Raw genomic sequence first — 27969 nt, forward strand, 5'->3', positions numbered from 1 at the left:
TGACCTGGCTAGTGACCTATTACTCTGGTCATCTAGGATTGCGTATGCACTTGTCTTCTTCGCAGGTTGGTCTTTGGGATATATGTAGACCAGACAGATTTTGGCACAGGACTTGGTAGCCGCGCTGTCCCCACAGACCTCTGTGCAGATTGAGGTAGCAACCGAAGCAGGAGTAGATTCCTCTCCCTCCCCGCCATGCTCTACAGAGGGGCCGCTAGCTGGCTTTGTTGACCATGGTGCAGGGCCGGCATGAAGGGCTGCAATGTGCTTGTCGCTGTTGCATTCAGAGCACTGGATGATGGCCTTGCAGTCCTTAGCTTAGTGGGAGGTTGAGGAACAACAGCGGAAGCATATGCCGTTCTCCTTAAGGAAGGCCTTACGCTCGTCCAGCAGTTTTGCTCTAAAGGCTCTACACTTTGGTAGGGGGTGTGGCTTTTTATGTATGGGACACTCTTTCTTTAGATTGTCTGAACCCTTGGTCTCATCCCCCTTGGCAGGATTGTCTAACTCTGTTTTATGCACAGCTATCAGGGTTTTAGATGATTTTAATGAGAATTTCTCCCCTTGAGGTGGCGCGTTGCTGTGAACTGCAGCAGCAAAACTCGGGTCATTCCTCATCTTTGCTTCTGTATGAATGAAGTCTGCGAACACGGAGAAGGGTGGGAAGACAGTGTGGTGTTTTTCTTTGTACTTCATACCATGCACCATCCACTTCTCCTGCAGGTTGAAGGGCAATTTCTCCAGGATCGGGTTAATGCCTCGCGCCGTGTCCAGGTAACCCAGACCAGGTAGGTATCCATCCTTGGCTGCCTCAATTTCCAGGAGGAGGTCACCTAGCTCCCGCAGCCGCTTAGGTTCTCTATTGGTGAACTTGGGGAAGCGTTCAAGCTTACCAAAGAGAGATGCCTCCATGGCCTCTGGTGATCCGTACACTTCCTCCAATCTTTGCCAGACCATGCTGAGGGCCTCGCCAGGGTAGTTGATGCGAGCAGATCTCACTCTCCTTGCGTGTTCAGCAGACTCAGGTCCTAGCCACTTAGCTAGCAGGTCGAGCTCCTCACTAGGTTTCAGACCCAGGTCTTCGGTGGCATTAGAGAAGGCGGACCTCCAGGCCCAGTAGTTTTCGGGTTTGTCGTCGAACTTTGTTAGTCCGGCTGTAAGTAGCTCACGACGAGCAAGGAACCTTCCGAGGACTGATGCATTTGAACTGTATCCCCCTACCTGTGGGTTGTTGTCATGCACTGTATTGTCTCTGGGTGTCCGTGGCGTCCTTGGCTCAGATGCTGGACGTGGTGCACTAGATGCACCCTCTTTTTTCACTGTGAATTGCAGCGGCTGTCGCGTTGTATTAGTAGCTGTTGCAGTAGATGTTGTGGCTTTCGCAGGCAAACGCTGACTGAATGATATGATGAGCCTTGGTCAATGTCATGAGCTCCAGTGAGCTCCCCCATGAATGCCGAATCAACTGCAGCTTCCAATACATTAGCTTCAGCATCAGCGGCCTCAGCTTCTTTCTCTTGCTCTAAGGCCTCCAATGTGGCTTCGAGACGTGTCTTCTCTACTTTAAGATCAATCTCCTTCTGTGCATAAGTTGCTCTGGTACGTGCAGCTTCAGCCCTAGCTCGTGCCCCAACTGCGGCTAAGCTAGCTGCAGATCTAGCAGAGCGCTTCGATGATTTAGAGTTTTTAGATGAGTGTGAACACTCTGACCTTGTTTCATAGTTCTTTTCTTCTGGTGTCGACATCTTGAAACCGGTAGATGTAGAGCAGGCTGGATATCTTACTCACTGCGGTAGCAATCACTGTTGGGTCCGTCTTTTTACTGTTCTGCCCTCATTAAAGAGTTCCCCTTCTTCAACTAGACAGACAGATGACTCCCATCACACACCGGTCAGGTTTGGTAGATTTATTCAAACTGACAGCATGCAAAAAGGTGTAAAACTAAAATGAAGAAACAGAACAAAACACATAATAAGCACAAAATAGCACAGAATATGCATTAACTAAGATATCTTATACAGATCCCCAAAGATAAGGCCTACAATTAGCATAGGAAGCTATTACAGTGACTAGATGAACATCTGAAACCGCATGTCAAACATCCATAGCTCTACTTCGTTCATATTACAAAAATATGCAGAAATATACTCAAAATATATTTACCCTAAACAATATCTTTCACAAAATACTTACAGACGATGCTTCAATAATGATTACAAAGGAGGATGGAGTAAGATGTTACAGCTGCTCACACCACCATGCCAAAACTGGTCTGCTTGAAACAATGGATTCACTTCCTATCAGAGTCACATGACTATCATTCATTTCAATATGACTGCCCAAATGATAAGCCCAACCCAAGCTATTACAAAAACACCACCTAGTGGTAGGAGGAGAAAATAGCACATTAATTACTTATAAAATAAACTCAGTCCAGCACAATCTATCTATCTATCTATCTATCTATCTATCTATCTATCTGTTTATTTTGCTTTAAGTCATATGTCAAGTCGAAGAAGAACCAACCGTGTACCAAAATGCCGAGTGCGCAATGATATGGTTCAACTCTTTTACGCACCGGGTGCACGCCGGTTACGCTTGGAGTTTGTTTATGGACAGCCAAACTTGATAGCTTAGTGTCATACACCGTTGGAAACCTCAGACTATTGGCTAAAAGGTTATCAACTTCATTTCACTGAATATTTCCATAGGCTGGAACAGCTGTCAATCAAAGCCATGTTGTCATTGTCGTCGGTCACATGTCCTCATTGGCTTTGGAGACATGTACTGCCTAATCCTAAACACCGATTGGCTTGTGTGTGGTGTCGTCAGAAGCAGGAGAGGCTCACGGTCGTAAACATCTAGTCACGTGTACTATCAGATGGACGTGCAGGTCAGGAAATGACGTAAACGGACCGTATATGGTTTGTTATTTGTGTTATTACGTTACGTGTTGGACTAAATACATGGACATATTGAGGAAAGTATTTCGGTTTTATGAAAACGGATTTCATATTTCACAAGAATGGATATTTGGCGAGCTGTACAGAAAGTCCTGTGTCATAAGATGATCGTTGTGATTAAGGGAAGACTTTGAAGGTATGTAGGCATTATAGCTTTTCTCACTTAGCTGAGTGGCTAGCCGAGCTAATCGCTAATACTATTACGGCTGTGAGCAACCATATGAGTCGTGAGTGGTCTTGAATGAATCAGGAGAATCTAAGCTTTCCAACAATGTACGGTATGAATATATATGTTTAAGGGTTGGTGTTTAAAACATTCAGAAGAACGTGTGGCTACCTCCTAACATCTGTCCCGTCCCGTAGGCGGAACAGCGTGCGTTCAGAGGTTACCCACAGCGTCACACCTTAAAACATCTTTATTTTACCTCCCTAAAGATACTCGTGTGAAAATATCACTAAATATTGTGTGAGGGAAGCAGAGTAAAATACAAAACAAAAGAAACTATGAAAATACATCATTGTTCATCAAGGGTGGAGATAAATCCTTCATTAATTTTACTCTAGGTTTAAAGTTCAATTAATCGTGATTTAGATTTTTGCCATAATCGCCCAGCCCTACATTGAACACATGTAGTTGTGCAGGACACATTGAACAGTCACCTCACACTCCTGCAGTAACCCTAGCTAGTGGAAACTCTTAACATCTTGACATCTTTCAGATCTTGGGCTCATTATGAAACATCTAAAAAAAGCAGCTAACCTGCTGCTAACAACAGTTGGCAAGTTATCCAACAAAGACTGGAAGCAGTTAGACAAAGAATGTGAGGGAGAGAGGACAGTATTAGTGTCTGTGTGGAGTTCACTTTGCAACACAGAGTTCATCTTGTCCCATTTAAATGGAGGTGTTGGATGTATCCTCTGTGTGTCCAGTGAGAAGGACAGACAGAGGTAGAGAAGAGACAGAGATTATGTCTCCTTTGTCTGCCAGCTAACATATTCCGACAGCTCTGAAATCACAAAGGCTGCTGCTGGCTCACACACTGGCAGGAAGATATGAGAAGAGTGTTACTACTTTTTTTTAAATGCTGCGTTCCACCTACAGTACAGCATGATGGTGGGAATAGTTCAATCTTTACAACTCTCCTCCTCTCTCCTGCATGGGACTCCTCGAAGAAAAGTTCATTTCCTGTAGAGAATGTGGATCTGGTTCAAGTTCAAGTTCAAGTTTCTTTTATTACCACATGGCTAGACTGGTGGAATTAATCTCAGTCCAGATGAGATAGCTGTAACAATGCATCACATACAACACCAATGCAAACATAAAGAGCAGCTCCACATACCATACAGTATCACACCTACTTCTGTGTATGATAGTGTGTATTCATCTCTACCTCTATGATAGTATTAGATAGTCATTATTAACATTTATCCACACTGCAGGAGGCTAACAGGCAACACACAGTCATCACATATCACATGTACTGTTCTTATGTCCTGTTAGGAAGCTCAGCTGCTGCTCATCATTGTAGACTGGCAGCTGGCCTGCAGGTAAACACCACTGTTTAGCAGTTAGCTTGCCTGCTAAATGCCCATTTATACTCAATGTTAAAGTCCGTGTAAAGTAAGAATAAATATGTGTTCTGAGTTTGACATATCACAGAAAAGTGTGTTGTTAACCACCCTGCCAAATTTGAATGATTAAAAAAATCGCCAAATATATGAAATTAGGCTTCAAAGTTGTGTAAAAATCAGCCTCTTTCTCTGCTACCAAACACTGTGGGAGTGCCTGCCGAGTTCGCTGAAACCCCGCCCCCTACCATGTGTCACCTGTCAATCAAAGTCACCACCTCTACCAGAAACATGGACGCTACATCTGAGAGCTTTCTGCCGCTAGCTCAGTGGCTAGCTCAGCTGCTAGCTCGTCGGCTAACTCGGTGGCTAGCTCATCGGTTAACTCAGCTAACTGGCTAACTGTAGACTGTAGTTGTAGTAGTGTGTGCTGAATGTATTTCTACCTCTACAGCAGCAGGGTTTATGCCACGCGGCAGTGATTTTCAGACTCGCCCACTAAATCCTGAACACAGAAATCTTGAAACACGGTTTATGAAGACTAGCTCCACAATTCAAATCTAAATGATTGTAATGCTTTTTACACCCTTTTTTAGAAATACATTTATGACCTATTTAATGTGTTTAGAAGAAAATGTTTGAATTCACTTCACACAGTCTTTAAATACAGATCCGGATACTGACGGAGCCTTCTGTCCATGCTCTGCGTTCACTTCGTCCATATTTCTGCACGTTTCCATAAAGCTTACGGATACGGACCAAAAGGAGCAGTACCATCGGAAACCATGGGGGCAGTGTTGCTGTCACTACTCAATACGTAGCTCTAGTGAGACACGAAGAAGAAATAACAATGGCGGAACTTTTTGAGGAAAGGTTGTGGGAGTTGGTTAGAAACTTTAAACATATAATTTTTGTCTGTTATGCAAGAGGAACATTATCAATATCTCCTCCACAGTCGCCATGTTTGTTTTTGAGTTTGTTGTCATTATCTTTTGACTCTGCGCTGACCCTGGTGGATGTATTGGTTAACATCCATGCCAACGTAAAGGACGCATGGAAGTGTGTGAGCAGTGACATTTTCGTACGTACGTAGAGCATAAATGGGCCTTAACTGGTCGCGCTGACTTCTGTCATGCTAGCGTGATGTCAGCTGTGCTGTGCCATGCCGTGCTGTGCAGTGCTGGTGCCTTCACATCCTGCTAGTTATCTGGAACAACACAGTAAAGCTTTGATACAACATCCACTGTTTGCTTTTCAGCTGTGAATGGAGTTTGAGGCTTGTGTTAGTGCAGTGTGAAACCAAACTGTCATTTACTGACAGAATAGTTTTGGTTTAACCCTTACATACTGTTTCAGTCAAATTTGACCCATTCTGACAGCAAGACACACACCACAACACAAGCAAGACAAACACAATAAATGACTTTCCATCTTTTTTTGTAGCTGATACACATTTTTGCACATAAAGTGTATGTGTTTGAATGGTTAAACCGACCATTCAAATGTTACAGATTCACTTTCAATAAATGAACTGAACTAATTATGGCTTAGATAACATTAGATCATAACATAGTGTGTACAGCTGAGTGTATTTTCAGTGTCAAAACAAAACAAAACATGAATGCTAAATACATCTATGGTTCACTAATGATAAAGCATGACTGAACCCGGGTCAGAATATGAACAGTATGTAACGGTTAAAGTCATTTTATGTCTTTATGTCTTTTGTGAGCCACTAACCTAAGACACATTCTTATCATGTGATAGACAATAAAGTTCTTGATTTTTGAGTACTGTTCAGTCACTTGCAAAATAGTCTTAAAAAGTAACATGGAAAACAATAGTGATGAGGTCTTGGAGACCTCCTTGGAGGCTCATCTGTCATGTTAGATAGCTCATAGATGCTACATGGTGTGTATGTGGAGTTTACACACTATGATCTTTGATACTTCCATCCATTGTCTTTATTGTGTGCTTCTATGTGTGTACTGACAGTAATGGATAATGAGTGGATTCTCTTTCCTGACTCTGTGCTGTTGAGTTGTCTGATCTCTGTTGAGCTTTGTGCATGTGATGGTTAGTGTTGTGTTGCTCTCAGGTTATTGCAGTAATGGCTTGACTTTAGATGAGAATAGGTTCTTATATTTCTCTGAAGTGGATTATCTTTAGTTCATTCAGGACCAGCTCATTGTCCTTGTCTCTGTGATAGTCCTGTACAGCTGCTGAGGGAAGTGGTGTTGAAGATAAAGCAGAACTGAAATCAATGCACAGAATAGTAGCAGAGGTAGTGTTGGACTGCAGATGTTGGAGGGTGTGGTGCAGTGCCAGGCTGACTGCATCTGTGGAGCAGTTTGAGTCATATTCAAATAGTAGTGAGCCCATCAGGAGGGATGACTGATGTGCCAGGACTGTGAGTATAATTCACAAATAATTCTGCTAATTTGCACTAGAGTATATTAACTGTATGTATTCACTCAGATGATTTAACTTAACAAAGAAAGACAAAATAATGTGCTAGAGCTCGTACTATTTCTGGCCTCTGGGCCGTCATCTTGGCGTGCTTGCTAATTTGGCAGATCTCATAGAATATGGTGGGGGCTGCTGCACTGAAGGCACAGCCGAGCCTTAAGGCAGATGTCTGGATTCATTTCAGAGTTAAAATCCACAGGAAATTCAAATAAAGAACCATTTGAATTGTAAAATCTTTTTTTTTCAACTCAGCCCTTTTGTGCACAGTCTATGTTGGAATAATACCTGACCCAGCTCCTGTGTGCTAACACATTCATTTAGTAATATGCAACATAGAAGCACAATACCAGCTAAAGTACTGAAGACTTTAAACAAGACAAAGGAACCGGCCTGCTCACCTGCCAGAGTGGCCTCAGGGTCTGTTGTGCTTTAATCAGTAGTGTGTAACGTTAGCGTGTCACACACAGACATTTAATGAAATGATGCTTCTTTTCTTTTATTGTCAGCTCTAAATATTGCAAAAAAAAGTCTGCTGATTAAGCGTAGGGCTGTCACGGTATGGGTTTTACCCATACCCACACACACACACACACACACACACACACACACACACACATTGTTTGTATGTTGAACTCTGTTGTGGCTGCACAGGAAGTGGCATAGACCCAGAAAATCAATGTACAGTAGCAGTCAAAAGTTCACCTTTTGACTTCATATTGACGTGAATAAGGCAGTGTGTGCAGACGCTGGCCTGCTACTGTACTGCAGTTACAGCTCAGTGGAACAGAGAGTTGTAGTGAGGCAGATCAGGATGTTTTAATGGAGCAGCTCTGACCAGCAGCAGCTTGAGCACGCTGCCTGTAGCTGCAGTAGCTTGTTGTGATAAGAGCAGAGCCTGCTGCCACTTCATGTGTGCAGCCAGTGGAAGTGAGTGACACTGCAGCTCTGTGTGCAGCACAGAAGAATGGCTGCTGTGCACCACAGCTGAAAGCATGAGCTTGGTTTGTATTAGCAGCTGCTGCAGCGCTCTGTCTCTTCTCCCTCTGCTCCTTCCTTCCTCTCTCTCTCTCTCTCTCTCTCTCTCTCTCTCTCTCTCTCTCTCTCTCTCTCTCTCTCTCTCTCTCTCTCTCCTTCCCCTTCTCCTCTCATTCCTTCCATACCAGACATAACTTCTGGCCAGCTAGACTCCAGCTTCTTGCTGTAGTTCTCTGTATAAGTACAGCCAGTGTCAGCATTCAGTTGTATAACACATAATTACAACAAGTTGTGGAAACATAGCCCCCTCTCTGCCTCTCTCACTTAAACCGTGTGTGTGTGTGTGTGTGTGTGTGTGTGTGTGTGACTGTGTATGATCTGCTGTTACAGTGTGTTGTGTTGTATTTATCATATTACACTGGGCATGGGAATCTTTTTGAATCACATGATTCAATTTGATTGTCTTTGGCGTCTGATTCAATTCAAAGTCAATGTTTGACTCTTGCTCCAGTATACTGAAACATAACTGATATGATCTGCGGCCGTTTTTTAAAAAAAAAAGTAAACTACATGTGAATGAATGAATGTGACAGTATTACAAAGGTAGCTCCACTGTTTTATTACCATCATGCCTCCAGCAGCTTCAGGGTAACACATTGTTGCTGAGCAGTCACACTGTTTCTGAGCTGAAACTCTTTCATCACAGAGTTGGTTGCTTTTTTTTTTTTTTTTTTGCTGCTCTGCTCTGCTCCGCTAACATTAACATAACACTAACTGGTGATGGTGTACAAAGTATTCACACTATGCTTCACGTTCATCTTGAAGGATAATTACAGTTTTTTACAACCTGGACCTTATTGCTAGCATTAAATGCAACCATTTACTCAGCCAGACAACTTTGGTGTCATTTGGAGTCGTTCAGATGAAATTAGCTCCAGTGGAGCACCTCGTATATCCGTATAATGCGAGTACACGGGGCACCGAAGCACAGCGTCTATATAACACATCATCTGCCACGAAACTCATTTCATCAATATTTTGTTATGATACGTTAGTGCTATTCCCCTCCGAGCCTGTGGTGGCATGTTATCAACATCTGGAGTCTGTAGGTTGACCTACTAACCTCTGATCTGGATGATGTCATTTCCGAATGAAGTGCACAGCCACAACACAGCTCGTTTAGCTCTAAACGAGCCGTGCTATGCGACTGCTATTTTTTGGCAACATGGCTGAATATCTTTCCGACTCTGAGGTGGTGGACGATGACTTTGTTTATGATGGATGTCCTTACCATTTTGAGCCAGAATACACGGATGAGGAGCTCGTTGAAAGGAGGATGCGGAGGCAGAGAGAGGAACAGCTGGCCAAAGAACAACAAACGGCTGCACGTTAGTAGGTCTACCCAACGATCGCTCTGGGTCAACCTACAGACCCCGGATGTTGATAACATGCGACCACGGGCACAGAGGGGAATAGCACTAATAACATATCATAACAAAATATTGGTGAAATGAACTAGTTTCGCGGCAGATAATAAGTTATATAGAGGCTGCGCTTCGGTCCCCCGTGTACTCTCCACCGGGGGTAATTTCATCTGAATGACTCCAAATGACACCAAAGTTGTCTGGGTGAATAAATGATCGTATTTTATGCTAGAAATAAGGTTCAGGTTGTAAAAAACTGTAATTATTCTTTAAAAAGGTAATTATTTAATCAATAAATCAAAACACTTTCTTTGTGTTGTAGACTGTTCAGGTGCTGCACTCATCAGAAAATCCATTTTTGACATTTGTGAATCAATGCAGAATTTTCCACATCTGCATCCTGATGCATCTAACAATCCATTTTACATGCCAGCTATGTATCCTGTATGCTAACAGTAGCATGTCTGATGCTATGAATACCTCTACAGACCAATAACAGAGCTAGTTATTGCTTCAGCGCCAGTTGAATTTTGTTGAAGTTGAGTTCGGTTGATGTGTCTCCTCTATCAGAGGTTGCCATGGTGTTTTTAACCGGCTGCAGGTTCAAGTCAGAGGAGGTAATGTTGACTCGCCGTATTTCAACACGTGTGTGTTTTTTCCCTCTTGACTCTCCTGCTGGACGTGACATTGGGGGCGTGGCTACAACGTTTGCTTCCTCCTTTGATTTAGAAGGTCGACATTGTGATGTCATTTCGATCTGATTTACAATGGAGATTGTGACTCCTCTAGTAAACACAAACACCAAAATGTACAAGCCTGATTTCCACCTGTACAGTAGACACAGCCTTCACCTTTTAGATGCTTCAGCTTTGACATTTTTCTTTTTCATTTTTATGTGTCTTTTGGACAGTGACAGTTACACATCCAGCACACAGAGCAAGAGCAATGTTAACACTGACTGGGTGTATCTGCGTCGTGTTCCGGCTCACTCACATACACACACACACACACACACACACACACACACACACACACACACACACACACACACACACACTGGAGCTGATCACAGCCACTCTTGTGAATGTGTTTAATCCCAGCAGAAGCATCACAGTGTGTTTCAGAAGTGTACCAGAAGCAGCTCTACTGTGCTAAACATGCACTCCTCATCTACAGAACATCATCAAGCAGATGAGTCAGAGCAGAGCATCCGGTCAACTAATAATAATAACCAATAATAAAACACCCTGTGCAGACTTTCAATCATATATCATCATATATCTTGTGATGCAACGGTGTGTGGTGGAATCAAGGTGTTTGCTCTGTTTTGGTCTCCACCAGCTAGTCTCTAACATTACTTACTTACTTACTTATCCCCGTCGCGCCGGTTGGCGCATAGGGCAGCAACAAAGTCCCTCCACTTCTGTCTGTCTTTAGCTGTCTTTGCAATGGTTCCCCAGCTCTGGTGGTGCTGTTGGAGTTCCTTCTCTATGGTCCTACGCCACGTCGTTTTAGGCCTCCCTTTCTTTCTTTTGCCTTCTGGGGTCCAATGGAGTGCGACTCTTGGGATAGCGTCTGCGTCCATCCTGAGGACATGGCCAATCCAGGACCATCTTCGCTTTGTGATTATATTGTACATGTTGTCTTGTTTGGTAATGTTGAGAAGTTTATTGTTTGAGATGGTGTTGGGCCAGAATATATGCAGGATTTTTCACAGGCATGATGTGTGGAAGGTGGATAGTTTACGTATGTCGCTTTCTGTGGTCTTCCAGCATTCTGCACCATACAGTAGCGTTGACAGTACACAACTTTGATATATTCTGAGTTTTGTTTTTGTTTTGTATTGGCTTGATTTCCATATTTGCTTAAGTTTTATGAAGGCTGTACGTGCTTTGTTGATCCGGTTTTTAATGTCTTGGTTTGTTCCTCCATCATGGTGGATGATACTTCCCAGGTAAGTGAAGTTGTCAGTATTTTCTAGGATCTGATCCTCAATTTTTATATGTGTTGGTGTATTGGTGTTGATAGCCAGTCTCTAACACTGTGTGTGTGGTATTTAGTGCTGATCGGATAATGTACAGTATACAGGGTGTTTTCAGCCTGCTGAGTCTGAATTAAAACAGTAAAGCAGAGGAGAATAAAACCCCAAAAATCAACCATTTCACAGAGCTGATGGAACTGTAGAGTTACAGATAATGTGTGTGTGTCTCCTTTACATTACACATGTTATGAATATGCAGGATGAGCACTGCTCCACCTGGCTACATGACTCTGTAAGGTCACTGCGTAGATGACTGTGTTGAAATCTCTTTGGATCCATTATTAATATCAATATACAGTTCATATAGTGTTACTTTCCACACGTAAATACTGAGTTAACCCTTTGTTACAACCCCCCCACCACACCCCCATCAGTCAGCTGTGACCAGGGCCTCTGCTCCTTAGGCTGTCCTTCACATTTTCTTCATCTTAAGTATGTTTTGTGGATTTGAACTTGTCATGGTTAAATGTGGATGTAAGTCATTACTATTATTAACCCTAAAATAAATATTAAGGCCACATCATGTTGAAAATAATTATAATAATGATAGTAATAAGAAGAAGAACAAGACGAATGTACTTATATAGCACTTTTCTTGTCTTTTGACCACTCAAAGTACTTTTACACTACATGATGTCACATTCACCCATTCACACACATTCATACACTAATGACAGGAGCTACCACACAGGGTGCTAACTGCTCATTAGATGGAGACTAACCCTTCACACACTGTTGGTGCAGCCATAGGGAGCAATTTAGGGTTCAGTATCTTGCCCAAGGACACATGGGCATGTGGACTGGAGGAGCAGGGAATCAAACCACCAATCTTCCGATTGGTGGACAACCCGCTTTACCTCCTGAGTCACAGCTGATGTTAGCAGGTTAAATCATCATCAAGATAACTTACTAGTATCTGTCCATGGCACTGGTGAACCTAGCTAGTGATAGAGGAAATGCAGTCAGATGCTGATCACAAATTACAACTATAGAATGATGTAACTACATACACAGGTTTAACATAGAAATATCAATACCTGGATGGATTGATGAACATCATGAAATGAACATGAAATAATAATACATTAATAGATGACTGGAAGTGATTCAGCTGCTGTTTCATGGAACAATCTCAAACTTCAATAACTTAGATAAGACAAAAACATGTCAAACAAATGTCCATCTGTCCAACTAACTGGATATTGTCCAGGCCTGTCACCATTGTTTTAGTTTGTCTTCTTCCTCTGCATGCTGGTGGCAGGATGGTCAAAGTCTGCTGAAGGCAAGGAAAGAGGAGAGACACCATGTTGTCTTTTTTCTTCCTCTAGCATCTCTGCTTCAGACTTGAAGATCATCATCATCATCATCATCAGTGTTGCAAAAAATGTGTATGCACTATATGCGGCGCATAGGGGCGCCACAATGGAGGGGGCGCCAAAGCGATGGGGGTAAAATTATTTCGAGTCTGCATTTTCTGTATTTAACAGCGTTTGTGCATGTGTAGTAAATGATATGATCAATAACAGAGGCACGTCACTGATTAGGCGCCCCTCCGCCTCCCTCCCCTGCCCCTCCGATAATCGCCTCCCCTCCGGGGAGAGAGGTGAAAGCACCGGAGCGCCTCCACACTATAGGCGCGCCGGTGCGCGCCCCCTCGAGCACGCGCTAGAGCAGGAGTGTTTTCATTTGAATCGTGTTGTCATTTGATGACAGGGACCTAATGACATGGAGAGACAGAAAATACAGCTCTCGGGGGCACAAAACAGAAACGGAAGAGGGAGAAAGAGAAATATTTTGCAGGGATGAAAAAAAGCTTTTCAAAGTGGTTGAAAGACAGTAGGTAAGTTATGTCAGTGTATCAAGAGGAGGCTTATAAACATTCAGGTTAGCTAAAGCTACTACTAGTAAAACAACAGGTTACTGTTGTCTGATCAGTATTTACAATATAACAGATCATGACAAGAAAAATAAAAGAACTGGTTTGTGGTTATTTTGTTGTTCAGACAGTTATCTTTTTTTTTTTTTTTTTTAACTAGATGGTGAATCATAAAACAGATAAATTATAGAACTTGGGAGTGATACACTTGAGTTTAATGTCTTCACTCAGATATAACACTACAGTGCTGTTGTGATGTATCTGATAAGTCAGATCAGATGCAGCGTCCAATCAGTAACTGATATCCAATAAGGATATCATTTACAATTAAAATTTCATATTTTTATATGTGGTTTGACTACTGTATTTTTGAAACCTCCTTAACACAAAGTTCATGTCATTCAGGTGTGAGGATGGAGAGAAAGAATCAGGACACACATCTGAGCTTGCGATGCTCACTAGGGGCACTATTGTAATCTCATGACTGTCTTAAAACTGTCATAATGTGATGTCGTCTTAACCCTTAAAGGGGCATTTCACTCAAATCATACAAATAATACAAACACAAATAATACTAATACAGTAACATAAAGTGACTGAAATTACAGCTGGGTTACATAACCATTAAATGGGGGGGTGCCTGCAATGTATCTGCATACCCCTCAGAAAGTAGGTAGTTGCGCCCCTGATCATCATCATCATCTTAATCATCAACAACATCAAGAACATCATGTCATTATAGCATTCCATCTTGTCTTCTGTCAGGACTGTAGAGAAAGTTCTTGTCTGTGGTGGCAGAGGGAATGCTGGGAACTCACAAGTAGGGTTAGAGAGCCAACCACACACACACAGATTACTGTAATTAATTAGCATCTTCTCCCCATGAATTGTATATTTTGAGCTTGTCAGTGTTGAGTTGTTATAGTTCTCTTATTCCACACTATAACGTTATCTCCTAATTCTTAGTACTGCCATCAGTGAATTTTTATTGTATTAATGTATTCAAAATCTGTAGGGCCTGTGCTGCAACTGCCCACTGCTTCTAGTGCGTAGGATGGATTAAAGGCTAATTTCACTGTATGTGATGCTGAGAAATGACAGTAAAGGAATCTTAATTTTAATTATGTTTTTCTCAACTGTTTTACCTGATAGCTCATACATTTTAACAAGGCCCTGAAACTCATCACATATACTATACTGTCTATGGGGATTTAACTAATACAGCTGGGTTATTTATTTGTATGTTGAACAAATGAGCCACAAACTCAGTGTGGACAAACACCACAGTGAGTTACATCATCTTATTCCTCTACAAGAAGCCAGCAGGTCATTTCTTGATGGAAATGCACCATGATATGTATTTCTGTGTTTGTAATCAAGCTGACCAGTCAATGATGTGGTTGATGGGTCTCTCTTTTTGGTTCCTCTTGGCCTTTGCCACAGCAGCAGCTGTTCCAGGCTGTGGTGTCATGTGTTTTATGTTGTGGTGAACTAGTGGAGGACTGGGCTGGCACACTGTGAGGTCCTGGGTGCGTCTGATCAGATGGGTGCAAAAACTTGTAGAGTTGTCGTTAATGATTGTAACAGTGAATCAGACCTAACCTGATTTACAGGAACAATGTTGCTCCTTTATTTGGTTCACTTTTACTCTCTTCTATCTTCACCTTTTGAAGCTGTTTTCACTGCTACATCAGTTCATAAACCCCTCTGTCTGCTTTTCTCTGAAATCACTTTGTTGCTTTTCCAAAACGTAGATAATATTTCTTCATGGGGTGCAGTTGGTGACACTGTGGCTCCATGCTGGCTCCAACTGCTTGAAGCCTATAGTGGCTCACAACAAAGAGGTTTAGTATGCAGTATGATGTTAGATTGAGTTGAATTGTACAGATGCAGTTCAGTAAGGATTACACATGTGTTGAAGTGTGATCACCTGAACACAGCTGAACCTGCTGATAACAGCATGAATGCTTTTCTACACTGTTTCCTCCTGAGCTGGACAGTTTCGACTGCAGAGTTGTTGTGTTCAAATGAGCCCCGTTTCCACTGCAGGAACTTCAGGGTCATTTTACAGGGCCGGGGCCGGGGCCGGGGCCGTTGGCTCATGTCTTCATAGCAGGAATCTCCCCTAAAGGACAATCTCCCAGAACTTTTACGGTGGCTAAACGAGTCCCTGCCTTGTGGTAGGTATTCCATTGAGGCTTGAGGTTCACTCGGTGCTGATTGGGTATACTCAAAGCATAATGTGGCATCAACAGAAAGCTCTAAAATTAGCAGCATTTTTAAAACCCAGCAGAAGAAGAACAGTAGTAGAAAGTATCTACACTGCCGGAAAAAAGTTCATAACGTCCACCATGTACACCAACACACTAACTAGAAACACAGCAACCAGCTCAGCTCATCCATGTTTACCACCTCTTTGTCGTTGTCTTTGTTATGCTTTCGGCGCGTTGCCTCGGTGACGTCACGCTCAGAGTCCAGTGGGTCCTATCAAGGTCCTACTCTGCTATGGAGACACAACGGCCTGGAGGACCAAGTGAGAGGATGTTCCTGTAAAGTTCCTGCTTCCTAAATTTTACCCAGAACTTCCTTAGTGGAAACAGAGATATGCTTGCTGTGGTCTGATAATGAGCATCATTCATACTGAAGTGAACACTCCCTCTGCTGTCCTTCCTCGTCCTCTTGAAGTCGTCTCTGCAGGTTATCTTAAGTACTCATCTCTGCACAGGAGAAGGACCTGACATCTTAAGTGGCCGCGCTGTTATCACCATACTTTAGCTGCACTGGAGTCTGCTAAGCTTCCATGGTTGCACTGGTGCATTGAGATCCACAGGAATGCATGTATCTGCACACACACACAGCTCAGATGGGCCGGCCTGTAGTCTGTGTCCATGTGTGGTAATCATTCCAGCAGTTTCCTGAAATGGGGCAGAGATTAGCTGCTTTACAGTCAGGGTGGTTGTGAGGTCATGGCTGTCATGACGGGACAGTTGTGACTGACCTATTTATAACATCAGCTCCAGATTAATGCTTGTATCTGGAGTGTGTGTGCAGACATTTCTTCACACCACTGCTTCACCACATGACTTATTGAAGCTGTGGCACAATAAGCAGAATGTGTCAGTGCACAGCTCTTACCTTCATGTACAACAGCTCAGTGTAGTCTGTTTTAATGTGCTCAGGTTTAAGATAGAACAGCTGATCCTGGCTTTTTGAAGGGAATGACTGATATTATTTGAGAATAACAGAAAGGACAAGATTTCTGAACATTCTTCCTCTCCATACATAGACACATAATATTATCTTTTAATGATGTGTCGATGATGTTACATTGTATCATACTATATATGCTGTACATTACAGTCTAGGGATACACAAGAATATCTGGATTGGTATCAGCCGATGAAGGCCTTAAAAACCGTGTAAAGTGAATTCAGAGATTTTCTTCTAAACACATTAAATAGGTCGTAAATGTATTTCTAAAAAAGGTGTAAAAAGCATTTCAAATATTTAGATTTGAATTGTGGAGCTAGGCTTCACAAACTGTGTTTCACGATTTCTGTGTTCAGGATTTAGTGGGCAGGTCTGAAAATCGCATAAACCTGCCAGTCTACAGTTAGCCAGTTAGCTGAGTTAGCCGCTGGGCTAGCAGCTGAGCTAGCGGGAGAAAGCTCTCAGAGTAGTGTCCATGTTTCAGGTAGAGGTAGTGACTTTGATTGACAGGTGACACTTGGTAGGGGGCGGGGTTTCAGTGAACTCGGTGGGCACTCCCACAGCGTTTGGGAGCAGAGAAAGAGGCTGATTTTTACACAACTTTGAAGCCTAAGTTCATATATTTGGTGATTTTTTAATCATTCAAATTTGGCAGGGTGGTTAACAACACACTTTTCTGTGATATGTCAAACTCAGAAAACATATTCATTCTTACTTTACAAGGGCTTTAAAATGAAATATCAGCTCTGGCCCAAAATGAAGGATTTGTGCTGATTTGACAGAATGATTAGTGGCCTTCTCCTCTGCTGAGTGGCTGTTCTTCCCTCCACTGACTGTTCCGCCCTGACAGACCTGCTGCTTCCTGTACAGGCTGTACACAGCACCAAGCTCCCGTGTGTTATTCAGATTCAAGTGGAAAGAAGAAGCAACTGAGTGTAGTAGAACCTGTGAAGGAAGCATCGAGACCATCAGAGTGAAACAGAATATCTCAGCTGACAGGATGTACCACTCTGTTTGAAAAAAAAAAAAATGTATTATTTGTCTGATAGACTCAAAGAAGACCCTACTGCTCTACCTACCTGACAGGTTCATTAAAGTTTGCAGTTCTTTCTTCATATACAGTATTGTCTTGACTTTATTATACTTAGTACAATCTGCTTAATAATATTTGAAAAAAAATTAAAATGCATAAAAATATGTGCATGATGTTGGATTTTTTGCCAATATCCCACATGCCAAAATATTTTGGTGTTGGCATTTTAGCCGATACTGACATCACAGATAGTTCTTCCTCCTGGCTGTAGTTACAGTAATCATACACAGGTTTAATATGTCATCACTGGAATAGTTTGAATACATGATGAAGTGATTGTAGTGTAGTGCAACATCTGATAAGTCTTCTTCCTCCTATATTTAGCGCATGTTAATCCTGATTTATAAAAAAAGATGAGGAGACATTTTTGTGTCTCTAACTTGAACACAAAGTTCAGAAGGCTCTGTTTACTACCAGCTCTACATTTAGAGTCAGAGGTGATAAAGCTATTTCTGCTGCAGTGCTGTTTCTCTGTGTGCACCATGGATACGTGTTTATACTGTAATCAGTGTTGGGGAACGTTACTTTTAAAAGTAATTCAATTAAAAAGTTATGGCCATTAAAAAGTAACTAGTTACATTACAGCATTAGATTCCCCTTGTGGTAAAAAGGTAGCTACAGTAATAGTTGGTTAAAGAATAATAACATAAATAAAAATGTAACTAAACAACTGAGTACTTAAACTGCTGAGCTAACACATTAGGTTACTGGTTACATCAAAAAAGTAATCCAAGTACTTTTTTCCCAACATTATCTTTATTGAGTTTCCAAAATACATAAATATACAGAAATAAGAGTGCTCTCACATCAAGGAAGACGTCAGGGATAACTAAGTTATTGTCCAGCATTTAAATTGTCCTTCCTTGCAAGTCAGGTATTTATGAGATAACATAGAGCAACACTTAGGTGAAAGTATAAATATGAAAAAACAAAACAAAAAAACAACAACAACAACCCGAACAATAAAGGTTTCTCTGCCTTATCAAGAGTTAGCCCAGGTTATTGCAATATTGTGCGTGGATCAAAAATACAAATTTAAATGTACAATTCGCACAGAATAAAGAAATCAAATATCAAAAGGAAAGAAATTATCTTGGATCACTGCAAAGGACCACCAACAACTACGCCTCGTCAGCTTCATTCCCCACGTTACTTAAATCCACACTCTCCATATATTCCATAAAATGACCCCAAATGTTTTGAAATGGTGGTAGTTTTCCTTTTATAATGTAATTTATCTTCTCCATAGGTAAAGTTGTGGATATTTCCTTAACCCAATTGATGAGTTTTGGTTTACTGGTACTCCTCCATGAGAGTGCTATGACTCTTTTTGCAAGCAGTAAACATAAATCCAGGGCAGTGATTATTTTTCTAGACATGTGATGTCTATCAGGATATAACCCTAGAATAAATAGTTTAGGGTCAAGAACTAATTTTATACCTAGTATAGTCTCTAAAGTTTCTTTAATCTCCCTCCAAAACTGTTGGACTTTACTGCATTCCCAAACACAGTGAAAGAACGTCCCCTTCTCCTGTCCACACCTGATACACAGGTCTGGGATAGTATTGTTATACTTACTAAGCTGTTCTGGTGTCACATATGTCCTCATTAGCCAATTATATTGGAGTACTTTGAGACGAGTATTAGTAGTTTGTGTTTGTGCTCCAGTCCTCGGAGGGCAAGTCCTCCTGTAAATCTTCCCTCCAGGCATCAAGTTTCCTTAAAGAAGACTCAGGGGATCCCTCTGCTAACATGTTATATAATCTGGAGATAATTCCCTTTCCATAGCAATCTTTTTTCATTTCCATTTCCAAAGTGGACAACGGGGGGATCGACAAACACTGGTTTTGAGATGATCCAATAAAATTTCTCACCTGCAAATATTTAAATGATTGATGAATGATTAATTGATGTTTGTTTGGAATATCATACCTGGTAATCAACTCTTCAAATGACATCAAAGTCCCACCATCTGATCCCATGAGATCCCCTATTGTTTTTAAACCTTTTTCAGCCCACTTCCTAAAACCAGGGTCTACTCTGCCTGGAGGGAAAAACTGGTTACCCCATATCGGGCTGAGGTGTGACAGAGAGGAGGGTTCACCTAAATACTTCTTGACCTGAAACCAAATTATAATCATATTTCTGAGTATAGGATTTTTTGTCTTTTTTTTCAACATTTCAACTTTTGTTGAGTATATGTACTGAGGGAGAGGGAGAGGAACTGAGCAGTTTTCAATATTCATCCAAGGTGGAAGGGACTTATCTGTAAAATAATGCATCATAGTCCTCAGTTGAGCTGCCCAATAATACCAAAGTGGATTGGGGCACTTGAGGCCTCCTTGATCATACGGTAGGTACAAGAGTGATAAACGTAGTCTCGGTCGTTTATTATTCCACAAAAATGTTCTTTAAGAGTGGGAATAAATTAACAGGGGGTGGCAATGGGATGTTCTGAAACAGATACAGAAGTTTGGGCATTATATTTAATTTAAGAACATTAATTCTTGCTATAAGTGATAAAGGTAAGGAGTTCCATCTATCCACAGAGGAAGTAATTTAGTCTATCATGGGGTTGAAGTTAGCCCCAACAATGTCTCTTATACATGGTACTATCCTAATCCCCAGATATGTAAAACAATCTACCCTTTTGAATTGGAAAGAGTTTCCGGCATTATTTCTTTCTTCCGAGTTAAGTAACATTAATGAAGATTTGTCTTTGTTTACTTTATATCCTGATATCTTTCGGGAATGTGTTTATTAGATCTAACAAGGCTGGAATAGAATTTTTCAGTTTTTCCAAGAAGAGAATGACTTCATCAGTAAATGAAGCAATTCTGTGTTCCTGTTGGCCTACTGACATACCAGTTATATTTTCATGAGACCGCACCGCAATGGCAAACGGTTCAATTGCTAAAATAAATAATAAGGGGGACAAAGGACATCCCTGCCTACATCCCCGTTTGATTTTAAATGATTTAGATATGGTTCATTATATAAAAGTTTAACCCACCGACAGAAATTATCCCCACAGCCAAATCTTTTTAGTATTTCGAATAAATAGGGCCACTCAACTCTATCAAAGGCCTTTTCGGCATCCAATGATAGCAAAGCAGTATCTGGTTTTTCTTCCCAATTATGAAGAATATCCAGTACACGTCTCACATTATGAAATCCCTGTCTACCTACAATAAACCCATTCTGGTCACAAGCAATTCAGCCTTCTAGCCAAAATTTTCCGAAGTATTTTTAAATCAACATTAAGAAGACTTATTGGTCTTAGATTTCCACATTTGTTGCAAGGTTTACCAGGTTTGGGCAGTAGAGTTATCAGAGCTCCTCTTCGTGAAACAGGGAGGATTCCTTTTTCAAATGAATCCGAAAACATGTCAAAAAGAGGGGAGAGCAATTTGTCTTTAAATTTTTTTATAAATTTCTGTCGGCAGCCCATCTGGGCCTGGGGTTTTGCCTGTTTTCAAATGATCTATCGCTATAGATATTTCCTCCTTAGTTATGGCTGCCCCAAGATCTGCACTTATTAATCCTGAAATGTTAGGTATTTGGAGAGTATCTAAGAAAATATTTTGTTCTTGTCCCACGTGCATTATGTCTGAGCTGTATAACTTCTCAAAAAAGTTACTTACTTAAAAGTTTCGCTGATTTCTAGTGGGTCAACAATAATCTGTCCATCACTATTTTCAACTGAGGTAATGTTTTTCTCATTTTGTAATTGTTTGAGGCGCCAGGCCAATAGTTTCCCGGGCTTCTCCCCCTGGTCATAAAATGCCTGCTTAAGACGCAAAAGATGTAAAGCTGCTTTAGAGGCAGAAAATTCGTTATACTGTGTTCTTAGTAGCAGAAGTTTTCGATGAATGTTTGGACATAACGTTTGATAGTATTCCCCCTCAAGCAGTTCAATCTCTGTTTCCAACTTTTTTGTTTTCTGATAAGTTTGTTTTGCCTTATAACTTAAAGCTAATTATATGACCTCTTATGTAGGCCTTAAAGGCTTCCCACCTTGAAGAGGTTTCGAAAAAGATATTAATTTGGTTATCTATGAAAGGTATAAATTCTGAGTCTAGGAGCCATTTTTGTTTAAATCTCCACTGAGGGGGGGTCTCTTCTTAGTTTTAAATCTTCATATATTAATGAATTTGGTGCATGGTCAGATATTAAGATGCTATCATAGTGACAGTCCTTTATTTTATGTTTTAAATTAGCGGAAACTAAAAAGTAATCAATACGCGAGTATGATTTATGTGTATTTGAGTAACAGGAGTATTTTAAACCCTTGGGATTCATATCCCTCCAAATGTCTGTCAAATTAAGTTCCTCCATAAAGTGTTGAATAGTTTGTCTACTTTTGTTATGAGAGTTATCAATACTTGAGCTTCTATCCAATTTTGGGTTCAATGTGCAATGAAAATCCCCTGCTATAATACAGCTACCAGCCAGAGATGAAATTGTAAGAAAGAGATTATGAAAAAACTTTGGGTCATCAATGTTAGGAGCGTATATATTTATCAGGTTTGTTTTTTACGTAATAAGTGTGCCCTGTAGAATAATGTATCTCCCAGTGTTGTCTTTAATAATCCTTGTCACATGAAATGGTATGGATTTATCAATCAAAATCATAACCCCTCTTGCGTGGGAAGTAAAGGGTGCTGAATATATATTGCCCTGCCACCTCCTCCTAATCTTCGCCTCTTGGCTAGATAACAGGTGGGTTTCCTGAAGTAGCATAATATCAGAGTGTATAGATTTCACCCTAGTCATTACCTGTTTTACCTTTTTCAGTTTTTGTCGTCCCCAGCAGTTCCAAGAAGATATTTTAATTCTTAATCCACCAGACATAACGTATAACATTTCATTGGCTTCTCAGTACATTCAGATAATTTAAAGACAGAGAAATAAAAAACACCTGGATGTTAAAAACTACATCCATAATAATAAACACTGAACAATATACCCCCTTTAATTTAAAACTTTAAACTTTGTTACCCACCTCCTTCCCCCCATATATTGGTACCTATCTAACAGCTAAAGGCTGTTCGACATAAAAGTGAGGATCAGCCGACTGTGCCTGAACATGGTTCCTCTTACCCCACCCCGCTATTTACACAGGAAACTCGTTATACTTTCAGAAAATTAGGCTACAGTATTAATATTAGCTGTGAGCCTCTGGGCCAGCATATGTCAAACATAGTAAGCAAATTATTTATCTCTCCTTTTTCTTCTTCTTTTTTAAAAGTTTTTATTAGTTAACTAAAGGCTCAGTATTTATCCACCCATATCCATAGGCCTACACTGTAATGTGATGGTGATTACACTATCTTACTCAGGTCCACTTTCTGCTCTCAGATTCCTAACAAAGTTCTCTGCTTCAGCTGGCTGGTTAAAAATGCAAGACTGTCCGTTGTGTGTCACCAACAGCCGTGCAGGAGGAATCATGCCGTATCGGATCCCCATGGCTCGGAGCTGCTGTCTCACAGCGTCAAACTCTTTCCGTTTTTTGTGTACGCCGGTTGCGAGGTCTTCGTACAGTCTCACCTGGTGGTTCTTGAATAGTATCGGTCTCTTTGCCCTGGCAGCTTTTATCACTGTCGTTTTATCCTTGCAATTCATGATAAGAGTCCTTGGTGCAGCAGTATTTGATGTACTCTTCAGGCCAACCCGATGCGCTCTCTCCACTATCAGAGCGGTGCGTAACGGTGCCAAGTTCAGAGCCTCGGGCAGCCAGTTTTCCAAGAAGGCGCACGCGTCCTCTCCCTCTGCGCCCTCGGGTAGATTAACCAGTCTCAAGTTAGATCGTCGCGATCTGGCCTCCAGATCCAGCACTTTTTCCTCAAGACCCTTATTTTTTTTTTTTCAAGAGCTTGAACGCTGGCTTGCAGACTGGTGATGCTGTCTTCTGCTGTGGATATCCGGATTTCCGCCTCACCGACCCATTCAGTACACTCATTAACATCTTTCTTCACATTCTCTATTGCTGACAAAATGCCATCTAGTTTGGAGGAAAAATCAGATTTCAAGTTTGCAATTGCAGTGAGTATTGCGTCTGAGCCTACTTCGGCCGTCATTCTCTTCTCAGTCGGCTCGCTGTTTTCCTCCTCCATTGCCTCGCATGTGCTTGTATTAGCCTCGTTAGCGTCTTGGCTAGCTTCAAGGCTCAGCTTAGAAGTGAAGTTGGATAACTTCGACTGAACCAGTGGCTTGCTGGCGGTTTTTAAGTTTCTTTTAGTGAGAGGCATCACAACTGTCCTTAGACGTCGTTCAGTGTCTCATATACCGAGTATTGTCCAGAGTTTTACAGAAAGATAGCGGAGCCGAAGCGAGCACGTCCTCTCAGCAAGCCACCATTACCGGAACCCCCAATCCAAGTACTTTTAACAGATTACCCCCAACACTGTTTATAATGTCCAAACTAATGGAGATAAATGTGATAAATGCGAGGTGGATGAAGGGTTAGTACACAGGACAAGACTGCAGAAACAGGGCAGAGGTTCTTTTTTGGAGAGTTTTCATAAATACATCCACATTTTCTTCCATGTCATCCAGCTACTGGCGCTCCTGTGAGCTGTGACTGCTTTGTTTACCACCATCTGTGGATCAGGCTATGTTCTGTGTAGATGTGCGTGCAAGCCAGATTTATCTCAGATGAACTCCTGCTGTAGGATGACAGGGTGGGTGGGTGAGTGGGCTAAGTAGGAGGCTCATACACACACACACACACACACACACACACACACACACACACACACACACACCTTTTGGGGACACCGACTTATGATTACAGTTAGCATAAGTCTCCAGGTAATAAACCTGGAGACTTATGCTAACTGTAATCATAACCAATGACCCAAAAATCAGCATTGTACTAATTGGAGACATGGCTTTTGTCCCCAATTAGATAAGTCATACATAGATAAGTGGTCATAAATCTTAAATTTGTCCTAAACCCCCTCCCCCTTCCCACATGTACACACAACACAGAAGTGCATTTCACTAGGATTGCATGGGGATTATCTCCATAGCCAGACAGACATAAGGAAAAGAGGATCTGATGCTGTTAACTTTAGCTGTCTTAATGTCTCATGCTTAAAGCTTTAAGCACCAAGGACTGTTCCTTTAATGCACTGCTGAACATCCTTACATGTTTACCTGTCCCACCGGTTCAGCTGTTACAGTTCATCATCTGTGCTGTGGAGCGCTAACATTCATTACAGCATATTTAAAAATCTGTTAGTTAGATTCCACCCAAGCAGCCACTGTGTTCATGCTCCTTTGTAAAAGTTTCAGCGTGCAGCTCTGAATATAGCACATTTATCAGTGGGCTCATGTGTTGTGTTTGCTGTCTCAGATGACCATGTTGTCTCTCTGCTGTCTATTATCAGCCTCACAAAGTTCAGCAGAGAAGCACAGAGCGAGCAAGACTGCAGCCAGTGTTCTGGTATTTATAGCCTGCTGCTTGGTGCAGTGGCTGATATGAAATATACCTCAGAGTCCTGCCTGTTATGTCATCAGCAGGGAGGGGCAACAAACAGCTGAGCTGAATTTGAAAATGTAAGCAGACAGAAACATGCACAATTTAAAATGAAATGACCAACATAAGCTGATGTGATTGTGTACATCATAAGAAAATACTTCTTCTCTTCTATTGAAGTGTTTCATATTTCTAATATTACTAGAATTCCTTTATCTATATAATTAGGAATGGGGGAAATCTATAATATAATATATAAGCTATTACCTGAAACGTGAAAAATGCATCAGATGTAAATGTCAGTACAGTGTGAGTCTGACTGTGTGGTGAGCAGGTACTAAAAGTGATGTGTGCCAACTGACTGAAATAGATGAGTTTATACTCCAGCAGAGGAGCTTTATATAAGACTGAATGGTGTGACACAGCTAATATGATTGTAGACCTTCATGTTTCATTGAAATAAGCTGTGTGTGTGTGTGTGTGTGTGTGTGTGTGTGTGTGTGTGTGTGTGTGTGTGTGTGTGTGTGTGTGTGTGTGTGTGTGTGTGTGTGTGTGTGTTAGGGGTGGCGGTGCTGTGAGAAAGGCTTGTTTTCTCTCGTCAGTGTTGTGAGGAAGACTTGTAAGGCTCCTCTGTTTTCATCCAACTTCCTGTTTCCTGCCAATGAATGGGCCAACCACATCACTGTATTTAGAAGAGGTCGGCGGTGACCCCGGCTCTATGACACGTCTGTCATTATAATGGACTGAACAGTGAGCCAGTTATGCCCACTGCTCATTTCATGTGATGAGGTTGTTCAGCATGTTGATCAGAAGCCTTCTTCTAGCTCTAGATGTGTTACAAACATGTGGATGAAGGGAAATATCCCAGCTCACTGAATCACATTGTGGAGCTCACTTTTGTCTGCTTCTCCTAAATCTCTTTCTGTTTGGTTTGTTCATATGAGTTTTGAAGTCAGTTCAATAAATGTTGTTCAATGTTGTGAACTGGACAAACTAATGAATGAATGAATGAATGAATGACACTAGTGATGGGTATGGTTTAAAAACTGATGCTACCAGTACCAATCCTAGTACCCTTAAAATGATACTGATACCAGCTGAGTTCTACATTTGTTACCATCATGTGAATAGAAGCATTACATTGTATAAAATGCCACCACTCATTCACATCTAAATGATTAGATTTTTACACAAAAGCATTTCAAAGTTTTTAAGTATTTAATGCTTGTGTTGATTGGCTGTGAGCTAGTCCATATACATTCCATATGGACTAACACAAAGTGTTCCGTGAGTGATATGAGAGGAGGTCATGTGACAGTCACAGTGGATGCTCCCTGGTTCAAATCTGGTCAGGGACCTATGCTGCAGGTCATTCCTCCCTCTCTCTCTCTCTCTCTATCTCTCTCTCTCTCTCCCCCCCTCGCTCTCGCTCTCTCTCTCTGTCTCCTTTCATTATCAGATAACTTGTCAAAAAAACCTATTAACGATACTATGGCAAATGTAAACCAAATCCTTACTGTTATTAAAGAAGTCATTAATGCTCTGTGTTGAAAATTGAGTACATTTATAAATGTATACTCTCCTATGTGTTCTTGCTCCAGCATTGGAGAGTGTTTAGGTTATATTCTAATCACTACAGGTCCCTGTTCTATAAAGCAGGATTACCAAATAAACAGGGCTTATTTCGTTAGTCTGGCTCATTTTCCAGCAGATTCGGTTCCATAAAGCAAGCTCAGCATAGTCCAAGCTCAGTTACCACAGTAACTTATGCTGGCAAACTAACCTGGCTCGGACCAGGCTAACTGTCAGGCTTAGCTTGAAACAAAAAGAGATCATCTGATATATATATAATATATATATATATATATGTATATGTATGTATATATGTATGTATAATCTCTCGAACCATTCATCTGATTGATTTGAAACGTGACAGGTGTCTTGCTACATGTTTTCTGGATGAGAAATGTAAAAGATATAGATAAATATATTGGTAAAAAGCACACATTCACTGCTGCCGCTCTAGCTGCTGGCCATTCCCCCTTTCACACAGCACAAGACCAGAGTTAGAGACTATAAGGACCAGAGTTAGAGAGACTATAAGGACCAGAGTTAGAGATACTATAAGGACCAGAGTTAGAGAGACTATAAGGACCAGAGTTAGAGAGACTATAAGGACCAGAGTTAGAGACTATAAGGACCAGAATTAGAGAGACTATAAGGACCAGAGTTAGTGAGTTCGAGAGACTATAAGGACCAGAGTTAGAGAGTTAGAGACTATAAGGACCAGAGCTAGAGAGATTATAAGGACCAGAGTTAGAGAGACTATAACGACCAGAGTTAGAGACTATAAGGACCAGAATTAGAGAGACTATAAGGACCCGAGTTAGAGAGATTATAAGGACCAGAGTTAGAGAGTTAGAGAGACTATAAGGACCAGAGTTGTTAGAGAGACTATAAGGACCAGAGTTAGAGACTATAAGGACCAGAGTTAGAGAGACTATACGGACCAGAGTTAGAGAGACTATAAGGACCAGAGTTAGAGAGACTATAAGGACCAGAGTTAGACAGACTATAAGGACCAGAGTTAGAGAGACTATAAGGACATGAGTTAGAGAGTTAGAGAGACTATAAGGACCAGAGTTAGAGAGACTATAAGGACCAGAGTTAGAGAGACTATAAGGACCAGAGTTAGAGAGACTATAAGGACCAGAGTTAGAGACTATATGGACCAGAGTTAGAGAGACTATAAGGACCAGAGTTAGAGAGACTATAAGGACCGGAGTTAGAGACTATAAGGACCAGAGTTAGAGACTATAAGGACCAGAGTTAGAGAGACTATAAGGACCAGAGTTAGAGAGACTA

The 27969-nt window shown here is 41.3% G+C and overlaps 1 protein-coding gene across 1 annotated transcript in view; it reads left to right on the top strand.

Moving 5' to 3' along the window:
* LOC128359518 (uncharacterized) overlaps positions 1-27969 on the top strand; it is a 122260-nt gene that overhangs the window by 22139 nt on the left and 72152 nt on the right. The window lies entirely within an intron of this gene.

Source organism: Scomber japonicus, chromosome 5, assembly GCF_027409825.1.
Source record: "Scomber japonicus isolate fScoJap1 chromosome 5, fScoJap1.pri, whole genome shotgun sequence".
In the NCBI taxonomy this organism is placed as follows: Eukaryota; Metazoa; Chordata; class Actinopteri; order Scombriformes; family Scombridae; genus Scomber; species Scomber japonicus.